Source organism: Symphalangus syndactylus, chromosome 9, assembly GCF_028878055.3.
Source record: "Symphalangus syndactylus isolate Jambi chromosome 9, NHGRI_mSymSyn1-v2.1_pri, whole genome shotgun sequence".
Classification (NCBI taxonomy): domain Eukaryota; kingdom Metazoa; phylum Chordata; class Mammalia; order Primates; family Hylobatidae; genus Symphalangus; species Symphalangus syndactylus.
Genome location: NC_072431.2, coordinates 129086755 through 129100113, shown reverse-complemented (window position 1 = coordinate 129100113; position 13359 = coordinate 129086755). Strand labels below are relative to the sequence as shown.

The window sequence follows — 13359 nt, the reverse complement described above, 5'->3', positions numbered from 1 at the left end:
CAGCAACAAAGACCTGGAGTTCAGCCAATCTGTGAGCAACAAAGTACATGTCTACAGAGGCCAAGCTAGGTAAGAAACCCACACAGCTCCAGGATGGTGAGCCAAAGGTAGCTGACCACTTCAGAGTTGGCAGGGGAGACACAACATAAAATTTTGCTAGAGGTCATTACTTTGTATGGCAGACACTGGCTGCTGCTGGGAAACAACAGAAAACTGATCAATTTGTTGTGCAGAATAATACAGTAGGTGGTTCATCATGAGCAAATCCACAAAATCAGAGGTTCCTCAACAGTTGGATTTCATGGTATACATGTTATTAACTAGAAAGAAGTCTCATACAGAGTACCATATATGATACTCTGAAATCACATTCAACATTAGTGCTTGAAGAGAAAATGCATATAATATTACAAAATATGAGACAGCCTCTCCAACAGAGAAAATGCAATTATAAATCTTCATTATCACATCATTTTCATCATAAGCTAACTAAATTATTCAGTTTAAACTTCAAGGTGTTTTTAGCTTTATTATAAAATTCTACAGGGGAAAATAGCAAGAAATAAAGATGGAAAAGGTAGTTTGCAATTTAGGTAATGAAGATTCCTTGATGTCACAGCAAGATTTTTTCTTAACATTACCCTACATTAAATTAAAAATAATAATATTTTAATCATGATCATATTTGCATTTTGAAATTCCCATTGGTGGCAGAAAAAAAGAATAGAGAAAGTAAGGTAGAGCCAGGGAGACAGCAGGTAGCCATCCAAGTAATATTTGGTAAGGCCTTGAAGTAAAGTTATGGCCAAAGGGAAGAATTTGATTAAAAAAAAAAAAAGTTGGCCTGATAGGACTTGATCACTAATAGGTATCATTTTTATGGTAGGCCCCTACTGTGCTAAATGTGGAGGCTACCACAAATTTGATGAGACAACCTACATTTCTAAAGTAATATACTGTCTTACAGTTGCAAATTTCACTTATTTTAGCTAAATAACTGGACCTACTACATCTGTTTGCCTGTGGAGACCTAATCCAATATAGCTTGTACTATATATACTGTATTTTCAAATTATATTGCATATAATGATTATATTAAATTTCTAGAATAGTGACTACAAAACAAAAACTTTGGGCCTGAATTTTAGATCTTCTTTCTTTGTAAAAATAAAGGAAATAAAATTATATTATTGCTGATGGGTTAAATATTTGAGGACTTCTTTGTGTTGCTTTTTTAACCACTGCTCCTTCTCCAAGCTTTTCAGTGACAGAAGGCAAAAACTCTGGCTCATAACAAACAGTTTAAGAGTTTAGCAGTTCCATGAAGGTCTCCAGTGGACAAGTTTGCATCATCAAAAACTGCTCAGGCTGGCATATTTTCTACTCCTTAATTCTCATTTACAACTGAAAATTCATTGAATTTTCTTAACAAGTAATCAGAAGACCTTAGGGAAGAAAGGAGCTGTCTCATAGGGGAAAAGATAATCCAATTATCCTGTTCACTAAGTGTTTACATATCTTTCACACCTGAAAGGAAGAGATTTGGTGCTCATGAAATATGTCACAAAACAACTCAACTTTAACTTTCTATTTTATGTATTTTAACTTTTGATTTTTGTATGTATTTTATGAGTCCCTCCTAATGTAGGGAAAAAGCAATTTTGTATATGTGCTTTGCCATCTTGTGGTATTAATTAAAATTATAACCTGACAAATGTATACCTGAGACATAAGAAGTGTCGATCCAATACGCTGTGAAAGAGCGAAGGTAATATTTTTCATTCAATTTTTAAAGTTCACATAACATTTCTGATAATTTCGTATAACAAAGACGTTTCTCTTGTCCTTTCAAAATTAGGGTACCAGGTTTCAATCAACACACATGCAGCATTTCTCATATATTAGAAGCCCAATAAATGTTTATTGAGGATTATTTTATTCAACTTTTTAAAAAATTGTGATGACTATGGAGATAACAGTTTAACTTTCATCTCCAGGTAATCTGAAGATTAAACCATGAGTTATGTTGTAACTCTGTGTCAGGTGAGCAGCCATACTAGATATAAGAACAGTGATCAACGTATGAGAAAGACAAATAAGAAAATAAAAGTAATTTACGGTTATAATCAGGTAAAAGTTCAACAAATTTAATACAATATGATGCAGTGGTGTAAACAAGAGACAGAATGGATGGTAATGAGGCATAGGTAATACATAGTTCACCACAAATAATTGTAATTAAAATGACTCTTTGAAGGCCAATTTTTGGTTTTCTGCTTCCTACTCATTTCTTTGCTGATTATAATCAGTATCCTTACATTTTTATCTTGCATCAGTTAATCACAACAGTCTTATTTCATTATTATGTGGGGCATGCATTAAAATACTCTGAATTATAGTAACTGGCAGATGGGACCCTGTTGATCCTAAATCTCACTCCACTCCACCATGAGCTTATCTTCCCTACCTCTGCGTTGCTATTCCACCATGCCTCTCATATGAGGTGAACTAACTCAAAACTCTTGGTTGGTTCAAAAATTGTGGCTTTTGCTCATGAATTATCAAGTACAACAAGGTGTTTAAGGAGCTGATATACCATAAAATCTGACGCCAAGAGGCTGTAGAGGTTGGAGTGGTAGGAACCGAATGAATTAATCTCCCCAGGAAAAGGGACCTGAGCTTGAAGGGCCACCCCAGGGAAAGGCAGAGAGCACAGCAGGCTCTCCTTCTGCCAGATTGGAAATCCCAAAGGAAGAAAAAAATGTACACTCAGAAGCATTTGTGCCACGCTTAACTCTCAACTTTGGGAGGAGATACACTGGAGTTAGTTTTCCTTGATGTGATTTGCCCTCTGCCTCTTTGTTCCCCTGGGCAGCACTTTTACAATATCTGTCCTCCTGCATTCACATTTGTGATCATTTACTTATGATAACTTGTGCTCACTTCATTTGAAAGAATTTGTATTATAAAAGCAGATCCACAATCTCACACTTTTTCTGCTTTTCATGTACAGAATCTAGATAACTGTAGCATTTCCCTTCTGTACTAATATGCACATCTGGGAAAACACATTATTAACTTTAGGCAACTTAACCTCTATGTGCTTTAGTTTCCTCATTTATAAATCAAAGATAATTGTTGTGCCAACTTCACAGGAATGATATGGGTATAAATAAGTTAATGCATGGAGAGCACCTAAAATAGTGACTGGCAGATATGAAGCAGTCAGTAGGTGTTGGCTATTATTATCACCTTCTATCTGAAGATTTCCCAGGAACTCATGAGGCAGTATATAAGAGATAAAATTCAAGAAACCAAGAAGAATAAAAAGATCATAGTGACCCTGAAACCATCTCTGATTTGGAAACAAAAAGTTATAATTACATACTTCTTTTAATCCCACTGCAAGAAGTGATAAACTACAAATGAACTGCGGATTATTATATGGATGAGAGGGATGAATGAGTGGTAAGAGAAATGCACAATACAGACAATAGTATAATCTATTTAATAATGTTAGTAACACACCCTTTAATATGTTCATAAGGCCAACACAGTCATTCCTGTGTGTCACCATAGCTCCCCATGAAGTTAAAAAACATGGGCAGAAGAGGGGAACTTGGCAGTAGAAACATAAATAGGAAGAGAACTGATGAGTAATGGGGGAAAAAAAAGCCTGCCACGGTAAGGACCATATAATATCTTCTGACCTAGCTTCTTCATCTCTGTATTCAGCAGCATTTGATTCACACCAAAGCATTCTTGAATACGGCCTGAAATTCCTTTCTCTTAAAATAGCTATCTATATGTGTATCTATAATATCATCAGAATATCTCTCAGAATGCACTGATATAATACTTCAAAAAGCCAGCATTAATGTGTCTTAGCGAATGTGTAATTTGTTTGATTAAATCCTGGCATGTTTTCCAAGTGGGAGAGGTGTATGGGAAAATAGTAAGACTTCAAGCCCCTAAAAAAAATAAAAATAAAAAGGAAGGAATATCCTCCTGAGGGGCAGGAAAATGGGAGAATAAAGCACTAGACTTAATCCGTGAGAATAATTATACTGCAAGAAAGCCTTGTCGCTTTCAACCACACAGGTATAAATGATGAGGCTAAGCTATTCTTTCAGAGCTAACCACATGTTTCCTAGGAGAAAACAAATGGCTAGCACATATGACACAGAATAAATACATCTATTCAGAGGAGTTGCCACTGGAATCCTTACACACTAAAATTATAAGCCATGGTCCATTGAAACAGGTACCATAGATAAATGTTAATTGAGAACTAATTGAATGTATTATATAATAAAATAGGAAATTACAAATGGGAAATATTTTTTCTATACTTGTGATGCACATAATTTAGCTTTAAAATTTACAAGTATAAAAGTTTTTTGTAGGTGAAATAACGTATCATCTTGGCACTGTTTTTCGAAAGTTCCTGTTGAGTAGTACTTTGATAAAGGTTTTCAGGGGGAATAAAAAAGGAAACTCTTCAAACTTCAGTCATAGATGTTTCCATGATGATTTTTAAGAGAAATCAAGATGTGAACTTAGGGTAAGCTATTAACTTTAGCAATATCTAACAATCCCACTACATTTCTAAGCATTTAAATTGCACTTTTGCCTTCCTCTTTGGTTATTTGATCCAAAGTACACATTATAAGGCCTCTTATAAAAATATCTCACCTCAAAAGGTACAGGAAGAATTTTCTCATTTTTCTCTGTCTATTCTCTTTCCGGAGAAAACCAAAGCACTTCTGCTATTATGCTTTGGTTATAGCTGAAAATAACATGAGTCTTGACTGTAGCTGCTATTGTATTCTATGAATTTGGAAATATAAGGGACTGGTGCATAGATTGTAAACTGCCACAGTGGTCTGGAGATTTGTGTTTTTATATTGTGTCAATATTAGGATAGTACGGTGTATTTTTATCATGCTTTACTGCCTTTCTAGAACTTTGGAGAGTTGAACACACATAAGGAATTAGCACTGGAGTGATAAGATGATGAAGGGTGTCAAGAAATTCCAGTGGAAAACAGCATAGACTGCAACTGCCTAATAAGCAACACAGCTTCCACCCAGGTTCTAAAAGCAGTGACTGTGACTCAGGATGACAGCAAAGGAGAAGGACAATAAGATAAATGTAGGTATGTATCTGGAAATGTTTCTGTGACATAAAGGGAGAAATGCCTTAGGGAAGAGATTCCTTTTCCTCTATGGAATCAAAAATTTTATGATAACGTGGATACATTTTATAAGACCATAAGATGGTCACAATTGGGTAGTTTTAAATTGCTAGCACATGGCTGTTTTACTCAGCACTCCTTGACACATAGGAGACTCAATACATATTTGGGACTAGATTATATTATATGATTTATGCTGCCATATTATGCATATTGCATAATCCTGACTAGTGATTCTGACTCGACATTTACAAGTTTGAAAATAGAAAAGGGTGCAACCTCTACAAGTAGTTTGAAAATAGAAGAGGGTGCAACTTCTAAGAGTAGTGTATAATGTGAATATGGTACCTGAATTATTGTCCTATCCTTGATTTCTGTAGCAAAATCAAACAGGAATTACTATGGTTCATGAATAAACTGTCCTTCTCAGTGGTTCCAGATGGTTACATTGTTATCAACAGCAAAATATGGAAAACTGGCAAGATAAAAGTGTGAGCCGGACTTCCCTAGAAATCTGATGACCACTTAATCCCAAGGCGAAAGATTTATCTTTCATCCTGATAACCATTTGGGTGAAGAATAAGAAATGAAACAATTCTGTCTCTAGAGTGAGATTAATGAGTCACTCCTTCTACCATTCTTACCCCCTCCATCCTTTTCCTCTGAGTAGAATTTCTAACTTTGATTATAAAGATTTGAGGCCAATTATTGGGAAAAAATCCCAAAGATGCTAGCTTATGTGAGTATTTTCCCTAAATTCTAAATAACGGTCTTTGGTAAGTGGCCTACAGTGGTTCCACTTTAGAAACAGGAAACAGTCCATTACTTTTTCTTTCTTTTCTTTTCTTTTTTTTTTTTTTTTTTTTTTTTTTTCTGTTTCTGTGCTCTAAATTAGCCTTTCCTGGAAGTTGAGATAAAATATGAGGTTTGGGTTATTTTCTATGTGGTGTAAAGAGGCTGTATCTAGGCCTTTGTCTTAACTAACCAAGGACTATCTAACCAGACAAGGGAATGGAAGTATTCCTATGATACATATGTCATGTTACATGTGGGTAGTAGTAAAAAATGCATGTGAACACAATGCTTGCCTGGCTTTGTTCTCTGTTCGTGTAGCTGCTGAAGGAGTCCCCCTTTTAACACAAACTACATTTCAGAACTATAACTTTGGACAGTCTGTAAAATCTATAATTCACAGAAGTTCTAATATGATGAATGCATTGAGACTTCTGTAGCTAATTACTTAAATATTTGCAAACTTAAAAATGAATTATTTTAAAAGTTCATGAATTCTGTATTTAATCATAATACTTTAATTGTTCCCTTACAGAGTAAATCAGATAGCATTATATATGCAATGACTCATACAAGGCATCCCAGTTGAAAAGACATACATTTAATTTAAGCCATCTCTGATCTCATGTGAAATGTATATAATCGAATCTGAAATTATTCTCTTCCTTTTTAGCATCCAATGTAAGTAAATGTATTTGAGAACATAGAGGTGAAATATTTTTGCTTTATGGTTATTTCAAATTTAAAATATTTTCTTATAATATAGTATTTAGAAAATACATGGACTCATTATAAAAGGCAAGGCTTTGGTAATATGGTGTATTGTTGAACTTTGATTTAAGAACTAATTAGGCCGGGCGCGGTGGCTCACGCTTGTAATCCCAGCACTTTGGGAGGCCGAGGCGGGCGGATCACGAGGTCAGGAGATCGAGACCACGGTGAAACCCCGTCTCTACTAAAAATAGAAAAAAAATTAGCCGGGCGTGGTGGCGGGCGCCTGTAGTTCCAGCTACTCGGAGAGGCTGAGGTAGGAGAATGGCGTGAACCCGGGAGGCGGAGCTTGCAGTGAGCCGAGATTGCACCACTGCACTCCAGCCTGGGTGACACAGCGAGACTCCGTCTCAAGAAAAAAAAAAAAAAAAAAAAAGAGCTAATTAGAGAGCAATTTGTTATGTTACATACTAGTCTAAGTCATTTCTTTTTGACTGTTTGATTATTGTACATACACTTTTAAACTTTTGAGTACACCATTTTCAGTAAGTCCTATTTTGAAGAGAACAGATGTATTTAAACACACATACATACATAAATGCTCACATGCAAACACAAAATAAAATGCAAATGAAGTCTCTACAATTAATCAGCTATATTGGCTATATTTTACAATTAAAAAAATAAGTATAGCATGATTTCCCAGACTTCAATGACTTAAAATGTACATTTCATAGAGATACATATATCTACTTGCTGCAACTCAAATATTCACATCACATATAGAAAATAATTGGTCATATTGATTTTCCTAGAAGAAAAAAAAAGTTTCCAATTTCATCAATTATATCACATGAATCATGAGAAATAAATTATTGGCTTTCTTTAAAAAAAGCAAGCATTTAAAATTAACATTGCATATATTCCTTCTCTGTATTCATTTTCCATGATTAGAAGTTTTGTTACTACATTTTTTTAAAGTTAATGTATTGTATCCTACAAGATCAATGAAACTATTTTATTGATAATGTAGTTAGAGGTGTATAAATTATTGTCTATGTATTTACTTGGCAATATAGCATGTTAGATGGTACTGAACAGGGATGGAAAACCTCTGTGAAACTGGGATATTCAACCCACTTTGATATCTTTTATTTTTGAAGTTCTCAATTTCCTTTTTAAAATGCAAGGGTTCAAATAATTTTTTCTATGGCTCTTTCTAGCTCTTACAGTCTACATGTAAGGAATAATATATATTTATTTAAATTGTGCATATTTATCCAAATGTGATCTTGCAAAATAGCATATATAGAGATTTCAGAGTGGGAAAAGGGAAGACCAAAGACACTAAGCATCCCCTTTTACTTATTTTCTTCTCATACCCTTCTGATATTGGGTACAGTAATAAAATTCAAAAATAATTATACATGTAATATGCTCTCAGTGGCAGCACTATAGGGTCATTTAGAGAAACTTGAGTCCACCTCCTCCCTTCCATAATCTCCATCCTGCTCCTTCAAAAACACTCCAAATAAACATTCTATCTCAATCTACGTAACAAGAGTGTCCATGCACTGCTGACCTGACTTCAGGACAATTTCCTTAGCCCTCTTTCAAACAAGATGGCTGCCCCTAACTCCTACAGGATTCTCAAACTGCCACAGTATAATCTGAGGATTTGCAAAATGCAACTTCAGTTATATTCAGTATATTAGTCACATAGCTTGAAAGACTTTCATATTGCTAAGCCAATTTATTTACCTGACAGAGGTAAAGAGAGTCCAGATTACCTCCTTAGGGTCACACTTCCAATTGTAGTGATGAAAGATAAACTCAAAACCTTTGTTATCACAATCACCTCAGTGTTCTCCTAATGGGTAATGCTCATTTTTTGATTCTTCATTAATTCTTCTTCATTCAGTGAATTTTAAGAGTTTTGAAAAGCCTGTTACAAGTACAGTTAATGTCTACATTGTTTGATTGTATCAGGGGACATTTATTTATTCTTTACTGATGCCAAATGCTTTTGAAAATCCTAAAAAAAAAACCAGTGAACCGATAGTAGTGGTAAAGAAATTGCACTTTAATACATAAGAAGATAAGTTCCAATGGCATTGAACTGGGTACAAAATTCTACTCAGTTAATTTTCATTATAACTTTTAAATTAGCATTCTTGAATATTTGTCATATCATTTGCAATGTTAAAGTTTATTAAATTCAGGATAGGTGTAAGCCCAAAAATATGTAACTGAAGTTAAAGTGTTTCCTCCAAACAACAGAGAGAACTTGAAATAATGTTATTTGCTGCATTAAATGTGAGTGATACATAGATAGTAGCTAGATCAATATAAACATATTGATAGATATATTTAATTATGTAATTTTGAAAATCACATTTTTTTCAGAAATTTCTAAAAAGACATTAAGTAGGTAAGTTTCAAACATGTAACATGCATTTCAGGTCACCTATTCTCAAATTATCGTATAAAATCTGTTCATTCACCACCCTCTACCATAATCCAGTTTTAGAATTGTAAAGTTACATTAATGATAGTTCTCTAACTGCAAAACAGTTTACACCAGTGGTAACCACAATAATTGTCATGTGCACTATTAGTCATTCCTAAAATTTTAACATAGTATTCTGCTAATTCTTGGATATAACTAGCAATATTTTAGCTTCTCACTTACTCTCCAGCATTATTCAAGAAAAATGTGCATTTACAGAACTCTGCACCTGCATACATTTGGATTCCTGCATCCTACTAGTAATACACAGGAAAGATATCATGGCATTCCATAAAGAATAAAACAAAAAAACTTATGAATAGCTCAACCTTCCAATATCACATCTAATTAACATTGTTTTCTTTCTAAATTAAGTGTATTTAGTAAATAGTAATCATGCATTGAGTTCCATAAAATATAAGACCATGTGGTCAACAAAATCATCTTTATGTTGCCATAGTTACAAGAGTAGGCTTGTAAATTTTATGTTAATATTAAAAGAAAAGAAAAATATGTTTGCCTTCACCAACTGCAACTGTAAGCAAATGCAGGTATACAGCACTTTATTAGAAAGAACCCCTTTAGTAAGCACATGTTAGAGGAATTAATCATTCATTCCCTGCAGACTGCTTATGTATTTCATCGGGCCATTATCTGATCTGAATAACAAGAACAACTGCATAATAAAACACATTACTGCTGACACTAGCAACTTTCTTCTCAACTTTAAAGTTGCAACTACCTCTGTACAGGACAGAGAGCTGGTTGCCAAAAACGTGACAATTTAATCGCCCATCCTGCTTTGACATTTTTATTATATAGAGACAGGGATCAAATGCATGTGCAAGCTTTACTAGAAACAGCTTTCATTCAGGCTATTTTCCTTAGCACTATGATATAATTACAACAGAGGCAGAAAGTATGTCAGGTTAGCTTTAATGTTACTTACAAATATTTGCTTTCAGAAATTCAAAAAGAATGCACAAATCTGTCATGTCTTCTCCACTGTGTAAAATATGTCCTATACTAATATATGTAATAGCATGTTTGAACCACCGTCAAATTTGCCCTACTTAGGTACAATCTTCCCCTTTATTTTTCAATAATTAATAATTTTTTTTCAAATATCAGATACCCTCTCAGACATATGAGGTCAGAAATGAGTAGAGGTTACATGCTGTAATCCAAATCTGATCAGCCAAGGGCTTCATTTTAAATCATTTAAATTCATTTTTAAACCAATAATAGAAATGGGAGCTAAGAGCAGTAATATCTCTAAGAAAACTCATTTGGATAAGAAATTAAATAATAATCAAGAAACAATGACACATCTTTCTCAAATGATTCCATATATGATAACTTCACGTCAACCAATTCATTAACTGTCCTATTGTCCTGTCTCATTACCCTAAAAACTTATGGCCCAAGATATTTAGAGCTTTCAAAATTGAGTAATCATAACAACTCTAAAAGATTTCTACCTTTTTGTAATAATTGTACCTTAGCTTACTCTTATAATTTCTAAAACCAATCCCCCATGAATACAGATGCTTCTATATACTCACTTAAGTAAATAAGGAGGTAAAAATATACTCATTGTACCATTATCAACAATTAAATACAAGGAAGCCCTTAGGTATCATTAATAATAAGCTGTTTTATTGAAAGAAATACTCTGAGATAAGTGCTTTTACTTTTCAATCTGGTTTTTAACTTATAAGGGGTTTTCATTAAAAAAGTATGTCTTATACTGAGAAAGAAATTAACAGTTAAAGATAAAAGGGATAAACTTTTTCTAATCACTATTAGACTACAGTCAGTATAAGTGCTACCATGTCAAAAAACTAAAGATTTGTTAAAAATCAGGTCTGTTTTGTCTAAGTTGCAACTCCTACTGTATCTACTGTATATGTAACAATGCAAGAAGAATTAGATTCAGAATCCATTTGGCAGTGATAAAGAAAAAAATGCTGAAATGTTATTGATTCTCTCTCTCTCTTGTGCAAAACAAACTGAGTCAACTATATTTTTCCTGACATAACACAAAGGTTTTATTTAGATATTACAAAATATTGGCAAATGTTAGACTATATGTTTTTTATATATATGTATAATGAACTTATTAACCCTTTTATAGAAAGAAGAGTGTCCTACTTGCTTTTACAGAAATGCTACAGCTACTGACATGGTGATGTTAGCCCCAAGAGGAATACTGCCTGCAAAAGTTTTTGATGCAGAGATATTCAGCCTTAGGAGACACCTTAAACCTGTCACTGGCTGCTGAGCCCTGTCAGAGTTTATAACCTGCTGTGGCAAAGTCACAGTCTCAGCCCTGCCCTCTCCAAAGCATTTTTCACGTTCTCTCTCCAAATTAAGTTCATTCAAATTCTCCAACTATTCTAGTTCCAGGATTTTCCTCCACGTATTATCTCCTTACAGGCATGAAGAAATCGCAACAGAATTTTCATCTGGTCTTTCAAACCATCCTTATTAACTTTCCCTTTTCCGCCGCCCCCCACCCCACTTTTTTTTTTTTTTTTTCTAGCGCTTTTCAGAACTAAAGATTAAACAACCAACCAGCTGAAGTCAGAGTAGGGTGGGAGTTAGCATGGATTAGGGTTGAGGTTGAAGGTGGCGGGAGAAGTGAGCCAGTAGGGTTAGATTTTTCAAGCTTTTTCGAGATAACCATCCTTAAATCTTAAAACCAACCAACGTTTAACAAAGCAGGCTTCCAATAGCCCTTGAACAATAAACGTTTCAAAATCAGATTGCCAGTAAGGCTGCCCATACTGAACCCATATGGACGTCTTCTAAGGGCTCTTCCAAAAAAGAAAAAGAAAAAAAAATGCTTAGCGAACCACTTCTCAAATAGGAGCTACTGAAGTTATATAAGTCAAGTTATTCCCAGGTAAAATGAATAAACTGTCCACAGCATTGGACACTGGACATTGAAAAGCATCAGCATACGCTTCACTTTAGAGAAAAGAAAGAAGCACAGTTTACTTACTAAAGCAGCCGCTCCAGTCCTCCTTGGAAACCCTGAGGAGTCTTCTCTTTTCTTTCCTACCAGTCAAATAAAGAATTGTCTTTCTATTCCACACAGGCCCAGAATAAACTGCAAAAAGGGATGGCACAGGCACAGCAGCCCGTCAGGGTTTGGCTTTGGTGGGGCGCTTCGGTTTCTGATTGTTTCAAAAGTGGGATCTTCTTTTCCGGAGGGAGGGGGCAAAGGAGGAAAAAGAAAGGGCGCTCCGAAAGCCGGCTTGGGTCCTGCAAATTATTCTGAAGGCAAAGTACCTGCACTCTCCCCGCCGAGGCTGGCTGTCAGCGCCGCGCGCGAGGGGAGGAGGCTCGCGAGGAGGAGGAGAAAGAGGAGCGGGAGGGCTCGGGCTGGGAGGGGAGCGCAGGGTGGGGGAGGCCGGTGAGCGGCTCCCGGCTCCCCGGAGAAGCAGCCGAGACGGCGAGGAGGAGGCGAGGCTCTCTCAGGGCGAGGCGCTGCCCCACGCGCTCCGGCCGCCGGCTGCGGGCGCGGCTGGGCGGGGAGCCGAGGCGGCCGCTCCCGCACTCGCTCGCTCGCTGGCGCTCCCTCCTCGTCTTGCTCGCACTCACAGGCACACACCCCACGTCTCCAGCAGCTGCCGCTCGGCCGCACGCACTCACCTGCATTTCCTTAACGAGCCACTTGATGGCTGCCAGCGGCGTGGGCCACGCTCCGGCGGGCGGGAGCCGGGGCGGGGAGGACGCGGCGCGGGATGCTCCGAGCGCCTGCCGGGGAGAGAAGCGGCGGCGGCGGCGGCGGCGGCGCTGCGGGCGCGCCAGCTGGGGCGGGAGGAGGGGAGACCCGGCACCCACCGGCCCGGAGCTGCCCGACGCGGCTTGGGCGGACCCCGCAGCCCGGGTGCCTTGGCACGATTCCAGGGCTCCGGGGTAAAGCGGTTCCCGCGGGAACAGGAGGACATGTCAGGCACAGGCTGTTTCCCATCACTATAGCCACAGAGGACTGGTCCAGATGCGGATCCCGATCTGTGCTTCTTCAGGTGTTCGCGTGCTTTCGGTTATTATTATTATTATTTTCCGAGGGAGGCTGTCGGTAACACCTAAGGGATGGTGGGTGTTAATAGGTGGGGGACGTAGATTTGATTTGCAATGG

General features: G+C 36.9%; 1 protein-coding gene across 13 annotated transcripts in view; it reads right to left on the bottom strand.

Moving 5' to 3' along the window:
• The window catches only part of PTPRD (protein tyrosine phosphatase receptor type D), a 2314079-nt gene extending 2301251 nt beyond the window's left edge, over positions 1–12828 (bottom strand). For 8 of the 13 annotated variants that reach the window (XM_063609868.1, XM_063609869.1, XM_055294266.2 and 5 more), the window contains exon 1: positions 12217–12827. The gene's annotated coding sequence lies outside the window, so the exon portion shown is untranslated. Of the gene's footprint in view, positions 1–12216 lie in introns of all 13 variants that reach the window. The other 5 variants (XM_063609871.1, XM_063609872.1, XM_055294274.2 and 2 more) reach the window with 3 other exon arrangements.
• Positions 12829–13359: the final 531 nt, after the last annotated feature.